Consider the following 14,228-nt stretch of genomic DNA (forward strand, 5'->3'; position numbering starts at 1 on the left):
TTTATTTATTTATTCATGAGAGACACAGAGACACGGGAGAGGGAGAAGCAGGCTCCATGCATGAAGCCCGAAGCAGGACTTGATCCATAGACTCCAGATCACACCCTGAGCCAAAGTCAGATGCTCAACCGCTGAGCCACCCAGGTGTCCCTGGTAGCTGGGCATTCTTGCCTGCTCCCTCTACATTGACCCTGGAGAGACTAACTGTTGGAAGTGTTTGTGTGCCCATATGATAAAACTGCTTTTGTGTTTAATATGTTCCTGAGGGACTCATGAGTACAAAGCTCCATTGGCTAGCCAACATAAGTGATTCGAGATACATCCCTTGGGTGACAGCATACATCCCTTGGGTGACAGCAGCAAAAATTGGGGTACTAGATGTATTGGCAAGTTGCTTTCAGGGATGAAATCCAAGCTGAAGACTGGATTTTATTGCTGAAGCAAGCAGAGAACAGAAGGTGGGGGAACCATCCACTGGCTCATTCTGGCTACAGAGACGATCCCACTCAGTGCCTAGATGGGGGCTAATTATGAGCTAGACTCTCAGGCTGTATCTGAATAATATGCAATCAACTCCCTTCTGTGGAAAATCTGGAGGATGGGTGTTTTCGTCTACTCCTTCTGTGCTGGAGGGGGATAGCTCTGGTCAGTACTCACACACAGCCATTTAACAACTGCTTCTTTGTTTGCTACAGTCTGCTGAGACTTATAAACACAAGTCTCATTGGCTCTCAGTGCTAGAAGACTTGGGAGTGCATTCCTTAATTAGCAGTCTTAAAAGTTGAGGTGCTAGATATGCAGTCCAAGTGCTCCTCCAGTCTTCAAGGAGAGGCTGAGAGCTGGGAGTTCCACCCTGATTGTTAAGGTGCCATGTCAGAGTTGGAGTTCAAGGTCAGAGTGTGTCTCAGCCTCTCCTATCCATTTCAATGTATTTTCTCAGGTGTCCAGTATGTAGGAGTTAGTCACCTAGTTTCTGGATTTGTGTCAGAGAGAACTGACCTATGTGTCATTGCATATTTGACGCATCCATGGGAAGAGAAAAGCTCAACAGTATCCTATGTCACCATGTTGGTAACTTCCTCTATAGTTTTAATTTCTTTTAGGCAAAGATACTGTTTTACATATATCTTAATACGATCACATATACTAGAGAGTAAATTCAGTAAAATAAATGTACAAATGCATTGGATTCCTCATATAGCACAAAGCAAACTGAAAACTAAGCTATGTTTACGTGACTCATGAACTAGGCTACTAATTCAAAGGCGATAGATAAGGGACATGAGTAAAAGCTGAGGTTAGACTAGGTTTTAGATAGCAGGCATATAATGTAATAGCAGGTAATGCAAATTGTTTTACCTTGTTTTTAAAGAGTTGTTGGGACGTCTGTGTGGCTCAGCAGTTAAGCTTCTGCCTTTGGCCCAGGGCGTGATCCTGGAGTCCCCGGATTGAGTCCCACATTGGCTCCCTGCATGGAGTCTGCTTCTCCCTCTGTCTATGTCTCTGCCTCTCTCTCAGTGTCTTTCATGAATAAATAAATAAAATCTTAAAAAAATAAGGATTGTTAATATGACTCTGTTTATTCTAATAAGTGGGAATGCTAAGGCAATATACACATTTATTTTTCCACAATGAAAATTATCATACTATCCTTTACATAGTTTACCTAGCACAAAATCAGTACATAATAAAGTTCCTGATTTTCACTTTTATGTTCCCTTTTTTTAATAAGACAGCAAATGATAATCACATATATATGATAAAATATCTTTGGCAATATGCTTCATTGAATCAGAGATATCTATTGCTTTGTCATTCTTGTTTTTAAAAGAGGGAGCTTCTATTTAAAGATAAATGCTCTTTGGTATTATTTCATCCTCTGCTTCTTGCTCTGGATCTATAAAAGACTTTGGTAAATATTATAATCTTTTAGTTTTTCTGTATAAATACTTGTCATTGTATAATTTTTTATAGCAAGTCTCTAATTTATAAGTATAATAAAATCGCATTTTACCATTATACATAAAATCACATGCAAGTTAGACTCCACATGAAATAATCTAATAAAATCAAAATGTGTGTGACCAAAGAAATGCTAACAAACCACTTCTGTTCAATTGTTGGTTGACAGCTAAGCATGCTACTCATTTTCAATGCGATCAGTAGTCTATCGTTTTTTTCTATTTATTCCTTCTATGAGACGCACTAATTAAATTCCCCTTTGCCTGATTCTTTTCATATACCACATGAATAGCAGGTAAAGTCAATTTGTGAACTTATTGTCCTTGACATAGTGTAGAAGTGTTTCCAGCTGGAACTGATTATGTTTATTCTTCTGTGTTATCCAGGTAAAAAATAATCTAAAAGATAACAATAAATAATTGCAGCTCCAACTTTATTTAAATTTGTTCTGCTACTGTTATGGAACAATGCAGATAAATAACAAAGGATCTTTCACATTGTCCAAAGAATGTTGCTGTAGCTGTAATTATTTTCTTGCATGTGACCATGTGCCCTCTGCAGCAGGTGACAGGTAAATGATTTTAAAATATGAGAAAATCAAATTGAGATACTCATCATCCTTTGAGGAAATAGATTCAGGACTAGGATATATAAGTCGTACACTCCATCTTCCTGAGCAAGGCAGCATAGACACATCCTAGAAGGTCAACTTTTTAAAATTTTATTGTGCTTCTTTTTTATATTGTGGTAAGAATGGGTAATGGGAGATCTATCCTCTTAACAAATTTTAAGTATGCAGGTTAACTACAGGCACAATGTTGTACAGCAGGTCTCTAGAACTTGTGCATCTTCCACAACTAAAACTTTATACCACTTAAATACCAACTCCTCATTTCCCCAGTTTCACAGAGGTCAACCTTCTACTTCCTGCTTCTATGACTTTGACTGTTTTAGATACCTCATAGAAGGGGAATCATGTGCTATTTATTCTTCGGTATCCAGCTCTTTTCTCTTAGCATAATATTCACAAAGTTCATCCATGTTGTATATGGCAGAATCTCCTTTTTGTGGTTTAATAATATTCTGTCAACATCTTTTTTCATTCATTTGCCAATGCACAGTTAAGTGGTTTAGGTGGCTTCCATATCTTTGTGATTGTGAATAATGCCACAAAGAAAACAGGAGTGCATATATCTCTTAGAGATTCTGATTTTTTTTTAAGATTTTATTTATTCATGAGACACAGAGAGAGGGAGAGAGAGAGAGAGAGAGAAAGAGAAGCAGAGACACAGGCAGAAGGAGAAGCAGGCTCCATGCAGGGAGCCTGATGTGGGACTCAATCCCGGGTCCCTAGGATCACACCCTGGGCCGAAGGCAGGCACTGAACCGCTGGGCCACCCAGGCTGCCCGAGATTCTGATTTTAATTCTTTTGGCCAAATACCCAGACATTGGGATTTCTGGATCATATGGTAATTGTATTTTTAAGTTTTCGAGGTAAACTTTTATGTATGCCTGGAAGCATTTTGGCTTTCTCTTATACTCTTAAAGATGCAGTTTTTGCTGGCTTGTCACAGTGATTATTTTCAACTTGGGAAAAGGTTGGTTCACAAACAGAATCTATAAACTATATTTTGGACAATATGAGAGTATATATACCTATTATATGAATATTATTCAAATAATATAAATACATTAAATATAGCATATTATATATTCATACATATCATATATGGTATTTATACATTGTATATAATTTATGATATTCATAATTTTAAAAACCTGAGTAAGAAAAGTATAAGTGCCAAGTTTCATACGTTAAATTCTAAAGTGAAACGGCTAGACATCTCTAAATACATATTTTAAATCAGACAAAAGCACTGAATATCTAGGAAACTAATTCATTCTATTGAGGTGGAACGGTAAACTCTTACCGGCTTATAAATTTTTCATTGAGAGATAGGATAATAAAAAGAACCTCTTACATGTGTTAAGTGATATTAATTTGGAATATACACATCATAATTTAAATAAAACTCCTTTGGATATTCCTTTGGTGTCTCTTACTGAATGTTTGTCGTTTCATAGAAAATGCACTGTAAGTAGAAAGTAACATCTTTCAATCTTTAATTACTAGAGGCTTACAAACTTTAATCCACAAGACCTGTTTCATAATACATTTATATTAATTTCCGTTTAAAAAGAAAAAAAGATTAAATGATGCATGGTGTATTAAAACATTATTATCTGTAGTTTATTTCATCATGTAATAAGTTTTCTTATGAAAATCTTAATCAAATCTGTTTTACTTGCTTTCATTTGAAGCTAATTTACGATTCATGGAAAATTCTATGGGAGGGAAAGATACTTTATAAAAAAATAGGCAATGCTAAAAAGATATTTTAGCATTTTATCAAATGGAATGAAGATATATAAGCAGAAAAAATCTATCTAATTATTTATACCAATGATATAATACACTAAAAGTGCAATGATTCTGTATAAACCAAATTTCTAAATAATCTGAATATCCAGCATGAATCAAAGTTAGTATGTTAACTAAAATTCATCTCCAGAGAGTCTCATTTTGTGTTTAGTTCTCTTCATCTTTCTTACTTAATATTACTTAATGCTTGCTTATAGAATCATAACAATACCTTTATTTCCATTTTGCTCTGACATGCGTCACCTTGTTTTGTTATTTCCAAGATTATGAAGAAAGCAGGGCTAGTACCACTATGCCAGTGAATAAATAAATATGTTGGCTAGAGAGATTAGGTGGCTTGTTACATATCATAGAACAAGTTTGTTGTGTAGTTAGACTTATAAACAACTTCTTTCATGCCTTGTGGCCAATTAATTATGGATTTCTTCCCCTTGGCATTTAAAAAAATTTTTATTGGAGTTCAATTTGCCAACATATAGCATAACACCCAGTGCTTATCCCACCAAGCGCCCCCCTCAGTGCCCATCACCCAGTCACCGTAACCCTCCGTCCACCTCCCCTTCCACTACCCCTTGTTTATTTCCCAGAGTTAGGAGTCTCTCATATTTTGTCACCCTCACTGATATTTTCACTCATTTTCTCTCCTTTCCCTTTATTTCCTTTCACTAATCTTTCGATGGACACCAAGGCTCCTTCCACAGTTTGGCTATTGTGGACATTGCTGCTATAAAGATGGGGGTGCAGGTGTCCGGCGTTTGTATCTGTATCTTTGGGGTAAATCCCCAACAGTGCAATTGCTGGGTCGTAGAGCAGATCTATTTTTAACTCTTTGAGGAACCTCCACACAGTTTTCCAGAGTGGCTGCACCAGTTCACATTCCCCCCTTGGCATTTTTTATGAGGAATCAAGATTAAACACAAACACACACACTCACACACACACATACACTTTGTTACAATAGGTATTAGCAATAATCCTAAAAAAAGAAAAGATCAGTAAAAAAAATCAGAATAAAAATTCAAAATGCAACATAAGACATTTGTGGGAAGAATGAGGGATACCACAAGCCCCAGGCTTTTAGCCTAACAGTCAATGGATTTAATTAATGGATCGGAGTGAGATGATTAAATATGAATTTATATGTATAAACATCTCAGGGTTTTGTGTCACAGGGCAAAGCATTTTCCTAGTGCTTCCTTTCCTAATCTATGGTCTCTAATCCTTGAGGCAATGCAATTTATCATATTTCCCTACAATCCAATGATATGCTCTCCATTTGGACACAAGACTCTGCTCTGGACTTTGCCATTATGTGCATCTTAATCCTTGAAAGAACTTTCTTCAATATCCCAGGCTCACACGATTCTTTCCTTTCCTTGCTACAGGTATAACTAGGTTTGAGTCTCACTGTCTTCTGACCCTGGCATTCTCATCCAATTTGTCTGTGACTCCTGTATAGCCTTCCTCTTCAGCCTGGAAATCAGAGCTCCCTTATTTTCATCATTTTCTTCTCAGTGACCAGAAACCCTCTGCTCTAGCAACTGTATGAAGACAGTCGTCCTTCATCTATTAATACAGTTGTCATTTCTGCACCCCGGTTTCTGAGCATTAGTGAAGAAAATCACTCAGTTGTGTAGTTTGGTGATATTTATAAACCTTATCTTTATCCTCAATAATGCCTGCATACTGTTATCTTTCCATTATTTGTTTCTTCTTCATTTCATGCCTGCAGTAATTTTAGATTTCCAGTGTTTTCAATTCCTTATTTATCCACTATCTTCGCTTCTTTCCCTCATATAGCATTGGGAAAATGTTTCTCCCCTTACTTGAGACTTCTGGTTGCCTCTGTGTATTAATTTCCTTCTGCTTCTTCATAGAGCTTGGTCTGTTCTATTCCCTTTATTTTGAAGCCTCAACTCATATTCTGGTTTCCCCAACATCTGAATGTGAAGTCTTTAATGGCCAAACAAATTATAGAGTATCTACCCTCAGCAGTTTATAGTTACTGCTCTAACATCTTGCATCTTATTTATACTTGAACATTTTTATCGTAATTATATCATACACAATAGTCTATATAGTATATTTGTGCAATTTAAAAAACAATAAAGAAATAAATACCCATTTGCTCATTATCTAACTCAGAACATGAAAAATTACCAGGTAATAAAAGGCCCCTGTGAACCTCTCCATGACTGTATCACTTTACATTCCCAGGGAAGGAAAACTATCCTGCACTTTCTATGGTTTCTCAAGCTTTTACCACATGCACATAGTTTTGTATTTTATTTCATTCATTTTATATTATATGCATTGTTTCACAATTTTTTCATATTATTATTTTGAGATGCTTCAATTTAGACACGTTTTGTTATTTTGTTCATTTCCACAACAGCATAATATTCCATTTTATAAAAAATATCCTAAATTATGTAGCCTTTCTGCTGCTGATGGACATTTGGATTATTTAAAATTATTGCCATGATGCACAATACAGCTATACACATTGATGCTCATGTCTCCCAGTGACGTTTGATAGGAGATTATGTGTGTGTGCGTGTGTGTGTGTGCATATATGAAACCTAGAATACAATTTCAGGTCATAAAATGCATGCATGATAATGCCAAATTGCTTTTTTTTTTTTTGAAATTGTGAACTTCATTTACAAATTTATATCCTACTGACAATAAATGAGAAATCCCAGTGATTTACAGCCTCAGCAGCAAATAATCATCTTTTATAGTTTTAACTTGAATTTCTCTGATTACTAAAATAGGTTGAGCACCTCTACATGTAGTCATGCACATTTGTGTTTTATTTGTTTGAAGAGTTTGTGGATAATATTTAGACATTGGTCTCTTGGGTTGTTGACATTATTGGTTTTTAGGTGTCATTTATATTCTTCATAGGAATCCTGTTGTGCTGTACACGTTGAAAACATTTACTTCTAGTTTGAGGCTTATATTTTGACTTTTCTGTGGTATTTTAGTTAATATAATTTTAATTGTAGTGCGTTGATGTTGTTACTCTCATCAAGTGTAGTCTGGCATTTGTCTTGTTTATGAAATACTTCTTTACTAGATGTTTATAAAAATATTGTAAAATGTTGATTTTTTTTTTTTAATGTGAGTCCTGATACTCCAGCATTTGTTTTTATGCAGGGAATAGATAGAAGTTTTAAAAATATTAACTTTAGTTTCTTTCAACACTGATCTAGCGATGCCTGAGGGGCTCAGTTGGTTAAGCATCTTCCTTAGAGGCCCAGGTCACTTGCCAGGGTCCTGGGATCAAGTCCTCTATGGGTTGCTTGCTTAGCAGGGAGCCTGCTTCTCCCTGTATCTGCCACTCCCTCTGCTCATTCTCTCTCTCTCTCTCTAACAAATAAATAATTTCTAAAAAAATTATATATATATATATATATATATATATATATATATATATATATATAACAGTAAGAAGCATTTAGTGGTTAACTATTTATTGATATAACAACTTTTTAAGAAGTCTGTTCAATGAGGTATTTCCTCATTATCAAAAATTTTTATGAATAGTATTCACCAAAAGAGAAGCGCTGTAGTAGCTCATTATAATAATGGCATAAGTGTGGATTGAATTTTGAACAAATTGTATGCAATATCGGGAGATTACTAATTATTTCATTCCTAGGAGAGTTTCTACTTTTTTAATACTCTAAAGAGTGTGTGAATAACATGCATAGAGTTGGAAGAATTTATTGTCCTGCTCTTCTCCCCCACTTAGGGGGAGGGACTGCCCCCTTTAGGAATTTATTATGGTCCTAACTCAAATGGTAAGAAAATGGTCATGTTGAGAATCCTTCCTGTGCGCAAGTGTTTTATATCAAACGAACACTGAAACCATATCCACATCTCCAACTGAAGTTGTTAAATACAGTTGAGGATGAGATCCTGTTCTGAGTTCCTTTTTTATTGTTCATTAAAAAATAGAAACAAAAACTCAACTCTGATTTTTGCTCCTATAGCCTACTCTTCAGAGTAAGTCATATTTTTCATGAAAGGTAAGATAAAAAGAAATTTGATTATTATTAACAAATAGAATGTTATAATATTTATATTTATTCAACTTAGAATGATAAAGAATCTATGCCTTCGAGGAATGATTTAGAGACCTACAGGAAAAGAGGTATGTATTGTTACCGCGTTTTACTGATTTCTAAGAGAAGTCTGTATGAAGCTCAAAATCCATATTTTTCAGTGGCCACATCAAGATCAAGGGAAAAATATTAATGCCTTCTCTATGTTATTGTACAGATTATAAAGTGCTTTGAGGATATACCATGCAATATGCATGCCACAAGTATATCATAAATATATCTGTTACAAATTTTAATATATTTGTGACTTTAAGGAAGCTATTCTTAAAAGTTACAGCCTATGGATTATGTATATTGTCATTTTGGCTCCTGAGACTACTGGGCACTATATTTAAGGTACTAAAATTTTTAAAAATTGTGTGTGAATTTTGCAAGTTTTCCAAAAGAAAGAAATTTTCTTCAACTATTTCAAGGCAGCTAGTTACCAAAGAACAAAAAAATGTCAAAGTTATTTATGATCATCAGAACAAAATACACTAGATTAGGGAGTGATTATAATACCTTGTTTAGTTCATATTTTAGATTTTAGTGTTGTCCAGAGTGTCTCTATGCCAATTTGAGATGATTTCTTCTTATAAATGACAAGGAATAAATTTACCCTAGTCATTTTATTTTCAGCAAGAAAAAGTAGTATTTAACATTTAATTCCTGATATAAGTATTTACAGATCAAGGAAGCAGATGGAGAAAAATAGCTGGAGTATATATAGTTATTCAGACTTTTTCTTTCAAAAAAGGCTTCACTCTAGAAAGAAAAAAAAGTGATTTCATGAATCCTTAGTAAGTGCTTTCTTGCAACAATAGCCAAAGTAACTCTGTTGAAGTTCTTAACCTGTTGATACAGAGAACTATTGTTTACTTGGGGCAACATGAATTTCAAAATCTCTTAATAACCTAAGCAAATATATTCATATTGGTAAATCGTATATTTTCATATGTAATTGGTAGATCTTTTTGGCGTTAGACCTTATTTTACCATGTCTTTTGCATGTCAGTGTGGGTGTTAACTACAGCCAGCATTTCAAAATCTGCCTTGAAGATGAAATGTTATGTGTGATTTAGTATATGATACGTACTTTTTGGAAAAACAACTTAGCTTTTTCCTACAGGAAAATATTGGGAGAGTGGCATTTGACACCTAGTTTCAGGTTACATTAGCACATAATATCAGTAGTAAAATCCTTAAGATTACACACATGTGTGCACACACACATACACATATACACACCTACCCCTACACACACACACACACACACACACACACACAGAAGCAAGGAGAAATAAAACCGAGAGTTTAAATTCTATATAAAGAAAAATACCGGAGTTTAATGAAAATTTGAAGAAGAGATACTGTCTAAAATATCACTGTAATGATAGGACCCATCTGTGTACTACGGTGATTGAAATACTGGCTAATTATTTTCCTGTTACAAATAGTAGTCGCATGTCTTATCCACAAAATACACAATGCAAATATTATAAAAGGAATTCAAAGGAAGAATCAATGACATATTGATTATTTGCACATATGGCTTAAATAACTAATATACATAAAACATTACTTGGGCATGAAAATCTGATATTTTTTTCTCCAAATAAGTAATAATAATAGTTGGAAATGAGGTTTTTGTACCAATAGGTAGCTTAATTTGTCAAAATTCAGATAAAAGGAAGATGAATATTAATAATTAAAATTCATTAATATTTCCATATTTGTTATACATACATTAAATATCATTATGTTATTTCTTTTCAACAGGACATGTTTTCATGTTTAGAAATGATCTTAATAATTACATTTGGGATTTCCAAAGAACTTGTACATATTTTCAAGCTATTTGTATGGATTGAAATGGAATGATCCAAAGGAAGGATGATTTAGTTCTTATATTAAATGTGGGTATAAAAGATTATAGTTATTTTTAAAGTAAACTTTTTGGAAATAAAATTTTTTTAATTTTGTTTTTATTTTTTTTTAAGATTTTATTTATTTATTCATGAGAGACAGAGAGAGAGAGAGAGAGGCAGAGACACAGGCAGAGGGAGAAACAGGCTCCTTGCAAGGAGACCGACTTGGGACTCGATCCTGGGTCTCTAGGATCATGCCCCTGTGCTGAAGGTGGTACTAAATCACTGAGCTACCCCGGCTGCCCAAAATTGTGTTTTTAATAATGGTTTCTAGGGTTAATATTTTGAAATATATAATACTTTTTTCTTCATTCATGAAATACTCTATGTGTTTTCTGAGATTAATTTTTTTTTAAACCTAAGAAGAAATAGAGCAGAAGTTAAAGGCATTTTTGAAAAAAGAAATTTTCACTTCCTTTTAAACTCTGTTTCATCTGTAATGCAGTTGAATACATTTACTTGTGTCTCTGAAAGAAAGTATTCACTTAACTTTTAGGTAAACTTTGATATACTCAATTAATTTGACATTATATTTACATTTTCTGGAAAAAAAAAGGATGAAAATAGCTACAAAGCTGGCAGAGAAGTGAATAGCAAAATTTCTCCATTCTTATGTGATTACAGCTGTTGCTATAGCTACTTAGTGGCTTCTTTTCAACATAGGTTTAGGTTGGCCTTCAGATCCTATGACTCCAGTATTATGTGTGCATACTATAGAATATCATTTTATTCTTAAAAAATAAATAAAACCCATACTAACTAATGAATTGCCTACAAGGTAACATACACATATGAACAATACACAGTAACAAATTTTAATTTACAAAGCCCCAAAGGTAAAAACTATGTATATTAATTTTTTCAAAATATATTCTTTACTGTAAAAGACTATTTTATGTCTTCTATCCACCACCTTATTTCTTGGAATAAGTTAACTTCCAGATATGCTCCTTTTATAACTATAATTTTGAAGCATCTTCAGCTTTACTTTCTCTACAGAAATTCTTTTGACTTGAATAAATTGCACCCTGGTAAATTATAACATTGCTGATTTATTCACATTTTTATATTTATATATAGGAAACTATTCTTTTATGATGTAAAACTCCTGACCTGGTAAGTCTTTTATCATTTGTCTGTAATTTTGCACAATTACTTATAGGTAAAAATGTGATTTGGAAAAATAATGTTTTCAGATACTAACTTAATTTTTGTGTAAATACTATCTAAAGTAATCTAAAGTCAGAAGGTATATTGGCAATGGCTAATATAAAATGAGAGAAATACTGAAGCAAAAATAAGTTAAGGTAATAAGTTTGGAAATAGTCAAAGAAGAATTCATAAAGCATGTTAAATAATGTTTAGAAATTATAGTCATACCATATAACATCATATAATATTTGCAAGGCACATTCCTAAAGGTTGTCATTCATAAAAATTACAATGAGAATTTGTTCCCATAGAGTTCTGTTGTGTGATTACCTTGGGATTGTTCATATGAAAAGTTGTACACACAATGAAAAGTTTAAAAAAAGACAATTAAGACATGAATATGTGGTTAAATAAATAAGAGTTTTCATAAGATTGTTATTTATAAATAGATATATTCTACATTATTAAAAATGGTTGTCATGGGATGATTGCTTTGTAGAAATAAGATATGGGAATGAGAGTACAAAGTAGGATGAGAGTAAGTGAACTTAAACTGAAGTAAGATTCTTACATTGTTCAGGATATAGATTAACTTAATGACTTAAAGGTATTTGACCATTATATAGAATGATAGCTAAAATATAACAGAAATAAATCTAAGTCAATAGGCTAGGTAAAGCAAGATATTAGAAAATTTGATTCACTCAAAAGAAGGATGAGAATGAGAAACAGACAATCAAATCACTAGGAGCACAATATAGGAAGTTAGATTTTAATCCTACTATCTCAATAACCACATTAAATGTAAATGTACAAAACACACAAATTAAAAGGCAGAGATTGATAATGAATAAAATACTGCATCGTATGCAATTTATTTATTTATTTTTAAGATTTTTTTTTAAATTTCTATTTATTTATGATAGTCACAGAGAGAGAGAGAGAGAGAGGCAGAGACACAGGCAGAGGGAGAAGCAGGCTCCATGCACCAGGAGCCCGATGTGGGATGCGATCCCGGGTCTCCAGGATCGCGCCCTGGGCCAAAGGCAGGCGCCAAACCACTGCGCCACCCAGGGATCCCCGTCATCGTATGCAATTTAAAACCGCATTTTAAATGTTGAGAATAAAATGGCTAGAAATAAAAAGACAGAAAATATGTCATGCAAGCCCATTAGCATTAGAAGGCTGATGTAGCTATAATAATATCACTTAAAGTAGACATCAATACACATCCTGGCCAAATAAAAGAGAAATACTTCATAATAGAAGACTCATTACACCAAATTATAATATTAAATGTGTACACACTTAGTAACAGAACTACTTTAGAATAACACAACAGACAGAACCATAGGAAAAATTCACAAGAATATTTTGCAATTTTGCCTTTCCTCGGTGATTGATAGAAGTAGGCCAATAAAAAAGGCATGAAGATAAAAAATTAGAACAATACTATTAATCAGATTGTCCCAAATGACAATTATAGACATTGTGACAACTATTGAATGTATATTTCTTTTCACATGCCTAGAAACATTCACAAAAATCCGAGCCATAAAATAAGTATCAATAATTTTCAAAGGATTGAATTATATACAGAATATGCTTTTTGGTTAAAATAATATTAAACTGGATATCAATAACAATTATATATCTAGGGCACCTGGGTGCTTCAGTGGGTTAAGCATCTGCCTTCAGCTCAGATCATGATTCTGGGGTCATGAGGTTCAACCCCATTCAGGCTCTATGCTCAACAGGGTGTCTACTTGTCCCTCTCCCTCTGCCCCCCTCTCCCTGTGCTCTCTCTCTGTCTCTCTCTCAAATACCATAAGTAAATAAAATATTTTTAAAATTATACATCTAAAAATCCAAAATATTTTAAATTTTAATTTAAAATGTTAAATATATTATTTGCAAACAATTCATGATTCAAATAATTAAGAAATTTTTTAAATGTTTAAACTAAATGATGCAATGAACAAAATTTGTAAGATGTAAATAAGACAGTACTTAAGAGAAATTTTATTGCTTCAAATGCCTATATAAGTAAAGAATATATAAAAGTAAATGATCAAGTATATCCCTTTAAGAAGCTCAAAGAATAGAATATTAATACAAAACTAAGTGGAATAAGGAAATACTTAAAATGATTGTAAATAAATAGAATTTTAAAAAGAAAATAATTGTTTTTACTTTTGTTAAAAAAGTTCGTTGTTTGAGAAAGATAAATACCTTTGGGATGCCTGGGTGGCTCAGTGGTTGAGCGTTTGGTTTCGGCTCAGGGCATGATCCCGGAGTCCCGGGATTGAGTCCCACATCAGGCTGCCTGCATGGAGCCTGCTTCTTCCTCTGCCCATGTCTCTGCCTCTGTGTGTGTGTGTGTGTGTGTGTCTCATGAATAAATAAATGAAATCTTTAATTCTTTTTAAAAAAGAAAGATAAATACCATATGATTTCACACATATGTGGAATTTAAGAAGCAAAATAAACAAATGGAGGGAAATAAAAGACAAGTCAAAAATTTACTTATTAGACATTCTGAAATGACTGCATTTTTCTTTATCTTTAGTGAATTATTTACCTCACATGGCAATCAATATTTTATCACACAATTGAAATTTAACACATAT

The sequence above is a fragment of the Canis aureus genome, chromosome 17 (assembly GCF_053574225.1).
Source record: "Canis aureus isolate CA01 chromosome 17, VMU_Caureus_v.1.0, whole genome shotgun sequence".
NCBI classification, from domain to species: Eukaryota; Metazoa; Chordata; class Mammalia; order Carnivora; family Canidae; genus Canis; species Canis aureus.